This window comes from Mustela lutreola, chromosome 17 (assembly GCF_030435805.1).
Source record: "Mustela lutreola isolate mMusLut2 chromosome 17, mMusLut2.pri, whole genome shotgun sequence".
Classification (NCBI taxonomy): Eukaryota; Metazoa; Chordata; class Mammalia; order Carnivora; family Mustelidae; genus Mustela; species Mustela lutreola.
Genome location: NC_081306.1, coordinates 26437864 through 26448660, shown reverse-complemented (window position 1 = coordinate 26448660; position 10797 = coordinate 26437864).

The window sequence follows — 10797 nt, the reverse complement described above, 5'->3', positions numbered from 1 at the left end:
TTCAGAATTTTTAGTATATTTTCCCTAAAAAGCCATTTGATTTAAATTAAAAAGAATTCTGTTTACCTGCCACTTAAATAAGAGGAAATTATTTGGTTTTGTAATAAGTCAATAAAATAAATTAACATATTTTTAGAAAACAGATATGCACACTAATTTAAAAAGAATAGTGCTTCATCTGTTCAGCAAACATTTGTAAAATTCCTTGCCATCAGCTAGCTCTGGAGTTCTGCTAGGTGAGTAAGGCCATGTATGTTACTGCTCAGAGTACTGACGCAAAGCAATTGTCCCCTTCACGTCCATTTTTTGCCGTTGATATGTCATGCTATGTTGTTTAGAGATCCATAGATGGCCCTACATGAAGGCCTTTTTTTGTGTGTATATGGGTGACTGTGATTTACCTTTCAAATAAGATGGCTCCTGATTTACAGTGATTCAACTTATGATATATTTGGCAATGATGTGAAAGTGAAAGTGATTCAGTAGAAACTGTACTTTGAATTTTGAATTTGGGTCTTTATAAATTTGGGCCAGTGACATGTGGTGGTGCCATCTTGTGATGCTGGGCAGCGGCAGTGAGCCACAGCTCCCAGTCAGCTAGAAGATTACAGGGGTGAACACCTGATATTCTTACAACCATTCTATATATAACCATTCTTCTTTTTTTTAGTGTAATATTTAATAAATTGCATGTGATATTTGATACTTTGTTATAAAATAGGCTTTGCTTAAGATGATTTTTCCCAAATGCAGGCAAATGTAAGTGTTCTGAGTATGTTTAAATAAGCTTAAGGTAAGCTATGATATTTGATAGTTTAGGGGTATTAAATGCATTTTCAATTTTTTATGTGTTTCTCTGTACATAGCCCCCTTGTAAGCTGAGGAACATCTCTATATGTATATGTCGCCTTGGTATGGATTACATATTATTGGCATGAAACATCTAGAGCAGTACGCGTGCCATATAATTGTCTACAACATCCAACAAGTTTCTTGAAAACTTGTGCCAAAGGGGTTATGTCTTTAACGATTCTTATTTCAGAAGGGTTCTCTCAAACTTAAGATTTTTCAGAAGTTAAGTGAAAATCTGACCAAACTAAACATTTTTCCATTTTCCCTAGTGAGCAAAGATAGCTAAAATCTATCTGCCATTTTCAACACTGTACTCAACGACTGTAATTCTAATTTAAGAACAGATTATTTATATCAAAACCACATGTTGGCCTAATCTTATACAATATTCATAAATCTCACTCAGAGCCTTGGACACTTTTATTTGTTGAGTCTATATGGTACTACGGACATTCATCTTTTTTGACCTCTTAGCTTCATGTATGTCTATACTTTTGAAAATACATGCATCATAGTTCCATTGTAAAATGTCTGGGTTATAAAATGTGCTATGCTATCAAAATGGTAATAAGAACATACAAATGACCTGATGTAATGAACTGGACCAGATTGCCAGATATCACATTTCATACCAGAAAGATTCAGTGGTAAGTTTTAAAATGGCCAGCTATACTTCGACTGAATTATAACTCATTTAACTTCTTTCTTTGTGTACAGTATTATACATTAGTCAGTATTATAGTAAATAAGTACTTTGGACAGATGTAAATATGCTGTAATAAACAATGTTTTTCTTCTTTCTTTTAGTCCTTTTTACTTGTAAGACTAGCCACAAATACCATGCCTCCCCCAAAATAATTTGCAATCCAAATTTATCTCCAAATGAATTTATTGCACAGAAAAAAAATACATATATATATACACACACAGTAGACATGTTCAAAAATAGTTACACAATAGCAGGGCCCTATATGTAAGCTGTATAGTTGTTTTGTTTTGTTTTGTTTTTTTCTTTAAAAAAAAAAAGAGGTTATGTGAAATATTGGAATTTTATTTCCAGGCCTAGTATTCAAGACAGTTAACTACAGTTACGGTGTCAACAGCCTCTTGTTGGCAGTATGATTTTATTGGCTCCATGGAATAACAGCAAGAATTTACTATTGCTTCTTTCTTTTCTGACACACACCGAAAAAAAAATTGGCACATTTGCTCAAGACCAACCAGAATCATTTTAACCTATCAAAATTGATGGGAGGCCTTCACTGCCAAAGTCACTGCTGGGTTTTCACAATTCATTGCAGACAATCTGCTACTCCCATTAGGATAAAGGAGAGAAGAGTCATAATCAGGGAAGAAAGCCGGATTAATACTTGTAATTATCATTGAATTATTTAGCCTGCTATAGGATTATTATTATTAGTGTCATTTGATAATTTTCTCTCATTTTATTAAACAGAACTGTGAGTAATTACCCTACCTAATATTTCTCTGTATTGGATGACTAGCTAGCAAACACTCATGAAAATATCTATTAGCCACACATATAAAATGCTGCATTATGATGCTGTTGAATCAGAACATACCACTACCTGATCCTGTAGCTCTTTGAGGATTTGCAAATCAATTAATTCTATGTTTATTGGATTCTTCCCATACAATTAGAAAATTTATAATAGAGTCCATGAACATTATTAGTTTTACCATTTTAAACCAGCAATCACACTTTGATTTTTACAACAAAAGCAGAAATATAAACACACACATTTCGATCAGTTTTCTGTTAGTCTGTCTGGACTTCAAAATCCTATTCCTCAAGATAATGCACACCAAAGTTCTGGATTAAACAAGAAATTAGATGGCACCTGAACACTTGGTTTAATATTCTCAAAAGGACTATGCAACTTATTTCTTACATAATGACATTGTTTTACAAAGATCCACGCTTTTATAATGTTAGTATTTTTAATAATCAATAAAGTCAATTAATCATGATTAAAAATCAAACATAAAAATTTCTACTTTTTGCTTTTGCCCCCTCCATTTAGAACTTACTTATAGCCTGATAATTCAAAGGTCCCTATGTTTATGAAAATCTGGACAGAAATAGCTCTAAGATCCCATTCAGAACTTGATATTAATCTAAGACTTTTGGCTCCATTTATCCTGAGAGCAAAGAGTAGGACAAAGGATTTGAGTACTGTTAGTTTATCTGGGAGATTACCCAAGGTAGAAAAGAATGGGAAAGTGATACAGTGAAGAAGCAACTTTGTCAAAGAGGTACATTGTTGATATAATTGTTGTGGATAGAAAATGAAGGCTTGCTTTTACTGAAAGGTCCTAAGAAACTTCTTTAAGTTGTCCTCATGAAGACCTGAAAACTGACAATTTTACCTATGGTTCTTATTTCCACTTCACTGAGAGCTGTCCTCAGAGGACATTAACTCTCCTACACTTTTGGGTTGTGTTGGAGACATTCTAAAATGAGAGAGAGAACATGAGATGCTATCAGTGTTAAGTAGCTGCAATTTCCCATGGAACTATCCACCACAGGTTTGGCTATAATCAGGTGTTGGGCCTTGATATCAGAGGGATTTGAGGCAGTATCATTTTAGGTTAATCATTATATCTGAAATTTCCAAAAACTTCAACTGATGAAACTTTGATTATAAATCTATAAATATAACAATAAATCATTCAAATTATTTTCATAGAAATACACAAACAAAGCATCAATTGAGTAATATTTACATGTTACAAAATACTGAACTGAAAGAATTTGGTCATAGAACAACGTGTAAGAAGTAGAACTTAGGTTTAGGTTAGAACTCAGGATGCATTTGAGACTCAGTTAAGAAATTGAATGGAGGGACGCCTGGGTGGCTCAGTGGGTTAAGCCACTGTCTTCGACTCAGGTCATGATCCCAGGGTCCTGGGACCGAGCCCCAAATCAGGCTCTCTGCTCAGCAGGGAGCCTGCTTCCTCCTCTCTCTCTGCCTGCCTCTCTGCCTGCTTGTCATCTCTCTCTGTCAAATAAATAAATAAATAAAATCTTTAAAAAAAGAAATTGAATGGATGTCTGACTATCTTATAGGTTTGCTTAAAATCAGTGACTTTGTGTTCACGTGTGGCTATGCAGGAATTTTTAACTTTCTCTAAGAAGTTATTAGATTTGATTATATAAGGGCAGTAAAGGATGGGGTAAAGCAAAGTACAAACCCCATAAAGACAAAGACACTGAGTATGAGAAAAGAGTAATAGATAAGAAGAATCAATGCATTTGAGGAAAATGGGAATTGAAATACACAATGATTGTTGATTTTTTTAGATGGAGAAAACAAAACTAGCTTGCAAGAAGGAAATAACAGAAGACATGCTGTGATGTGATACAGAATCCTGGAAAAGGCAGTAACGTGGATTAAAGGAGTAGGGAGAGCATATCAGGTAATTTGGATAGGAAGGAGTTAGGAGATAATTGCTTGATAAATTTTATATGGCCCACTTAAATGCACAGATTTCTCTTCTTTAATTTATATGGAGAACAGGGTGTCCTTTCTCTTCCCTTTCAGAGCACCAGAGGTGTACTCTTTCAGACTGAAAACCTGAAAAGCTCAGGACTCAGTTGCTTAAGCACAGCTGAGAGGACATATTTCAATTAAGATTTACATTTTGCTGTATGTAGTAGACTGTCAAAAGTGGTTTAACCATATTTTTTCATTTAACAAGAAGACTACAGAGAGTGTTTTCTGGTGTTGGTTCAGAGTCCTAAGAAAGTCAAGTGAAGTATCTTAGAGGTTTTCATGGCTTTTTATTCACAGTTGCAAAAATTGCTGTTGGAGTTCTCACTATTAAGCCCACATTTCTGGCAGAAAGATAGAGGTAAAAGAGAATGATATCTTGTACGACTGATACTTTGTCATATGGTTACAATGTAACTAGAAAAGAGACAATAAAATATTTGATGTTGTTTTAAATTTCCTTGTTGTCAATCCCTCAGTGCTTTCTGATATTAAAGGAAAAAGTAAATGGATATTGACCTGGCAACTATCAACACCTGTCAGTTTCTCTTGGATAACCAATATCTCTATAATCTCTTCTTCCCAGTAAAAAAAATAAAATATATTCATAACCCACACTGTGCCATCTCAAGTTACTGCACCAAGATAAAATTACAACGATTTTCAGTTGTTCCAAATGGACAGAATACCCTTCCTTATGATATCATGTCTTATAAGATAGATAATTGGCTTGCTACCAATCTACCCAGATGTGACTGTGGAAGAGACAGGAAAAAAATAATAATATTTATTCATTCCTTGGGTTGACCCTGTTTACACGGATGCATAACTATTAGAAAAGGTCGGTTTGGGACATTGGAATGAATTTACTTAATGGGTCTGTATGTAATTGGGTTGGAGGAAATTTTTAATTTCTACAAAAATTATTAGAGTTCTATCTTATTCTCTTTTGTTAATTTTCACATGTTAACAAAGCCAACATTTTTGTCTAGCAGACAAGATCTTAAATCCTAACAAAACTCAATTTTTTCCTTTTTTTTTTTAAGTTTGAGAGCCTCATGTTCTCTCATGCTGCTTTAAATACAACTGAAAAAAAAAAGGAGCTAAATGGGGCAGTAAGACCAGACTTTTTATTTTATTTATCTTATTTTTAATTAAAAAATTAAAGATTGTATTTATTTATTTGAGAGAGAGAGAGAGCATGAGTGGGGCAGGGGGATGTAGCGGCAGAGAGAGACTGAGAAGTATATTCCGTAATGAGCAGGAAGCCCGATATGGGGCTCGATCCCAGGATCCTGACTGAGATCATGATCAGAGACAAAGGCAGATACATGTGCAAAATCCTTTTTTTTCTGGGAAACAATACTTTACAAGAGATGTTTGAAAAAGTACTGGGGGATCAACTTTAATCGGAGATACAAAAATTTAATTGACTTTTGTAAAGCTACAGGGATCCAAATGATGGGAATCCCAGCCCGTTTAGGTTGTGGACCACAGAGTATTCTTCTCTGTAATATTTTATTTTCTTCCATGTCTACTAACTCCAGTCCAAGTTCACTGATCTCTTTTTAGATAGTGCAAAACATGGCAAAGAATACCAAACAAGTGCCCAATATTCTACATTTATTACATCATTTCTAACTTATAGAAGTGTGTTATCAAGGCTGGTTCTGTGAACGAACCTAGCTATGCTAAAGTGTGTTTTGTTCTCCATGAAATTAAATATGATTATCACACAATTATAAAATACTTGTGTCAATAATTTTTATTCAAAAAGTAATAAGAGAAGCAGATATTAAAACTAGTTCACATGGTTATTTGGGATATAAGCAGAGTTGTGCAGCAGTAGTGCTCTGGGCCCATAATTTGGGATATAGAATTTATGTTTTCTAATGAAAAATCACTAACTTGCATTATTGTTAACAAGAATCTTGTGCATTACCATCAGTTTTCTACATTATAACCTCTTGCTCTACAGTTTGTAAATAACTTTGTCAATAGCAAGCTAATAAACGGGGTGATTCCAATGGATTGAGATAATCTCCAGAGTTTCTGCTACATAATGCCCAGGACTCCATTGAAAGGACACCTAAGAATTTATTTTGCCTAAAAATTTGATCATTTTTTTCACTGTCCTTACCTATTTTCCAAACCTAGTCCTTTTGCTTCACCTTTCAGTCTACGGACAACCCTGTATCTGATTGACTTGTTAATTCTGGGAATGTTTTGCAGATTAATTTGCTTGCCAGAGGTGGTCCCTCTAACTGATGTCTAAGAACCCTAATTAGTTAAGAAAACTTTTTTTTTAACATTTTCATTGCTACTTATTATTATTATTATTATTATTATTATTGCTAATATCTCTATTATAAATAATTCACAAGGGCATCTTTCTGACAAAAGACAAAGAGCTGGCTACTAGTAGAAAAAGTACATTTGACTCTGTCAGTGAAAGTGGTAAAGGGATTTGAGAAAATAAGGCAAAGCACTGGCATTATGTGTTAAAACTTTAAATATTATAGAAACATTTACTTAATTTCTAATACTGTTGTTGCTTACAATTAATTAAGATGTTTTCCATGAACCACGCATTACAGCAAATATATTGTTTATACAGATTAAATTTTCATCAAAAGGGACGCCTGGGTGGCTCAGTTGGTTAAGCAGCTGCCTTTGGCTCAGGTCATGATCCCAGCATCCTGGGATTGAGTCCCGCATCAGGCTCCTTGCTCGGCCGGGAGCCTGCTTCTCCCTCTGCTTCTGCCTGCCATTCTGCCTGTGCTTGCTCTCTCGCCCACTCTCTCTGATAAAGAAATAAAATCTTAAAATAAGTAAATAAATTTTCATCTAAAAATTGTAAGTGTATTTTATTGTAGGATCCTGATAAGCATTTTGCAGATGAGAAAAGTGAAATTTAGAAAAGTATGTCTCTTCAAATCCCTCATACAATATCTGGCCTAGATAGAAGGATATACTATCACAATTGAGGAAGATAATTGAGATTACTTAAAATGATAAACTTTACTGTATAGGGTTTTTTAAAAGTTTGCCACAGATTCAGATTCTTTTAAAATATATATCTATTTTGTGTAAAGAGAATGCACTGAGGAGTAAAAAGAAAGTGATATATCAGTGCTACCAACTAATGGCTATAATATCATTACCTTATTTATGAACAATGAAACAGTGTGCAATATTTAAATAAATTTAAATAAATTCCTATTTATTTTATATATTTATAAATTTAAATAAATTCCTATTTATTTATTATTAAAGAAATCCCTCTAACAAACTGTATGTTTTGAAGGTTGCTAGCAGGAAAGTGTTGTACTACATGGAAGTAATCAGAAAATGTGATCTAAAAGTTTGCTTTCAAGGGCGCCTGGGTGGCTCAGTGGGTTAAAATTCTGCTTTCAAGAAGCTATAACAGTAAGTACTGAGCATTAGCTATTATATGCTATGGATGAATAACTGAAATCTACATTTGAAAGTAATGGTACACTATATGTTAACTAATTGAATTTTTAAAAGTTAATAAAAAAAAACCACTATTTTATAAAACAATATACCCAACAGGCTCTTTTGCTTTAAAATACTCACTTTGTAATGAGAGTCATTACTTTTGTCTAGCCAATTCTTACACCACTGTTTATCCCTTCCCTGCTTTATCCCTTCCCAGTATCAATAAAGGCTCACTTGGGTTACCTAGAAGCCATGAGAAAGCTTGTAATAGATCTGGCTGGTTTTCACCAGCAATTTGACCACCATGTGCACAGGGAAGTCTATTGATAAAGGCTTTATTGCAATAAGTTGCAAATACATGGATGATTTTGAATTCTCTTACTTGAGGTCTTGTTTCATGATAATAAATTTAGGGTGGCTTATTGGAATGGATGTTATTAACATATCTTCATAGTTCTAAGTACATGGAATTGTAAAATAGATTAATGAATGTGGCATTACTGACAACTGTCCTCATTTTGAAATCAAATTACAGTGTACTCAGATGAGGAAGCAAAGCAGATTTGGGATTATGAGTGAAATAATTTAAAAAAGTCTTAGGGGTATGATCACACTATTGGGTCATTCAGTAGAAAAATGTCAACTGATTGAGATTCTGTGTTCCCTGATTTCAGAGAGAAGTTAAGATAAATAAGTAACACGAGGAGACTAGGAAGCCAAACATAAGTGATAATTTTGTGCCAGGGTGCGTATACATCTGTTTATCTTCTTGCTTTACCACTAAGGTTGCTCCTAGAGGAGAGTTGAAATATGTGTTGGAGCTAATCTCTGTGGATTACACAAGAAACCACATCCTACAGCTCTCCCTGAAACACCCCTTATGATTTCAATGTAATTTGGTTTTTGCATTTTTAGAAATAACAAAATACTTTGCAAACTCATCTACTTTATTACCACCCCAAGTGAGTCAGCTGATTCCACATTTTAACACAGTGACAGTCACAGAGGAATGGAGGAATGAGTAGAGTTATCAATATATGTGCTTTTAAGAAGTATGACAGGGTAGCAGCTATTTCCAGGAACCAAAACATGGGTCAGCAGCTGTGCAGGAAAAGTGATGGAATAAATGACTCATTTCAGAGGAGTTCTATAACATATTAGTTCTATAATGTATCTTCAGCACCCAATTACGCGCTTTGATCTAAAGATAAGGATTTACAGTTAAGGTCCCATTTATGATTTGACTGGTAGGGTCTGAATCATTTTTACTATTGTTTTGACTATTACTTGAAACCTATAGTAGTACTTGGGATATGTGTTGTGTATTCTGTGAACATGTGCTATTTTTAGATTAGATAACTTCTGTCTCGAACCCCTGTTAATTTGTTTGTTTCTGTTTATTTGATAGTGGTTTCAGTAAATGGATATATCTGAAAAATTGCAAAGCCACTATTAAAATAAGTTATTATGATATATAGCATGGAATTGCACATTCCTCTTTTGAATCCGACAGAGCTTCACCATATCCTTAACAATTTGGGAAAAACATGCTATTATTTTTCTTTATAGAATTTCTCCTGTTAGGCTGTGATGGTTGTCATCAGCAGTAACTCCTCTTAAGGCTTTGTCAAAAGAGTTGAAAAAATTGGAAAGGTGTGAATGAAGCTGTTTGCTGAATATAAAGAAAAGAGCATTGAAATACAATTCACACTCTTACTTCTCCTACTATGCTTTCAGATGTTTGACATTTGAAAATTTTGCTTTTAGGAGAGATGCCCTATATAATTCTTACTTTAAGGAGCAAGTTGATTTTATAATTTTTTTATTATTCTACCATTCAAGTATTTCCATTTAAATTAAATTCAATACCATTTAAAAAAAATCAAAAGTGCAGCCAGTATTCAATTCCTGGGCTAAATAATTTTAGAAAGCTTTATGTTATTGAACCTACAGGGTTTTTCTATTGTTTTAACTCTTTCTGTGATTTTTCCCATTAGTCACGTAATTGACTGCAATATAACAGACATGGAGGATAAGGAAGAACTGAATAGAACAATCCTTGGCCTCATGAAGTTGAGAATCTAGCAAGGGAGTCAAACAATTCAATCATTCAGAGACAATTTACTGAGTGCCTGGTTTAAGATGAGAACAACAAAACCCCAGCACAGAGAAATCATTTTAGTTGGAGAGATAGATAATAGGTAAGCCAACTTTAAAAAAAAAAATCGTACTGGTTTTTCTTTAATAGTGATGCATATTTGAACTAAATAAGCACATTTTAAAAAGAGCAGTGATTGAGAAGAGGCTTTTTAACTGAGTGGTCCGAAAGGGCCTCCCTGAAAAAGTCTGTTTTGAACAGATTTCTGAATAATATCAGCTAGGAAGCTGTGTAAAAATCTTAGGGATGGGTGATTTTTCCAGTCAAAAAACTGTAAAGGCTCCAAAGTCACAATAGAGCTATAAGTTTCTCTAATAAAGTAACTTCTGACAAAGAATGAGAAGAAATAACTAACCCAAGTTTGAAAGAAAAGGGACAGACTTTTTATGGAATTCATATTTAATTAAAGCTCTAAAGGACAAAAATACAATAGAGCAAAATTCTGGTCACGCTGATATACCTAATGAAAGTTCATAAACAAGGTGTGGGTAGCAAAGAGTGTGTGGGAATGTTGGTAAGAACAGTGGGGAAGAGTCATCCCTGAACATGTTCTTAAATGAAGCAATTCTTGTGTTGTTTTAAAGGGTAAATTGGAGTTTGCCTAAGTGATTAGAGAAGGATGCCTCAGCTTATGGAAGTTCAAAGCCATAAAGATGTGATAAACTACTGCAGACATTTTCATGTATATTTGTTGTTGCTTCTAGTAATGGTGATCTAAAAACTCCTACTTAAGACAACTAATAATCCAGACAAAATAGCTTTTAAAGTTAAAAATATCAGAATGATTATAAAAATCAAGGGTGGGATTAC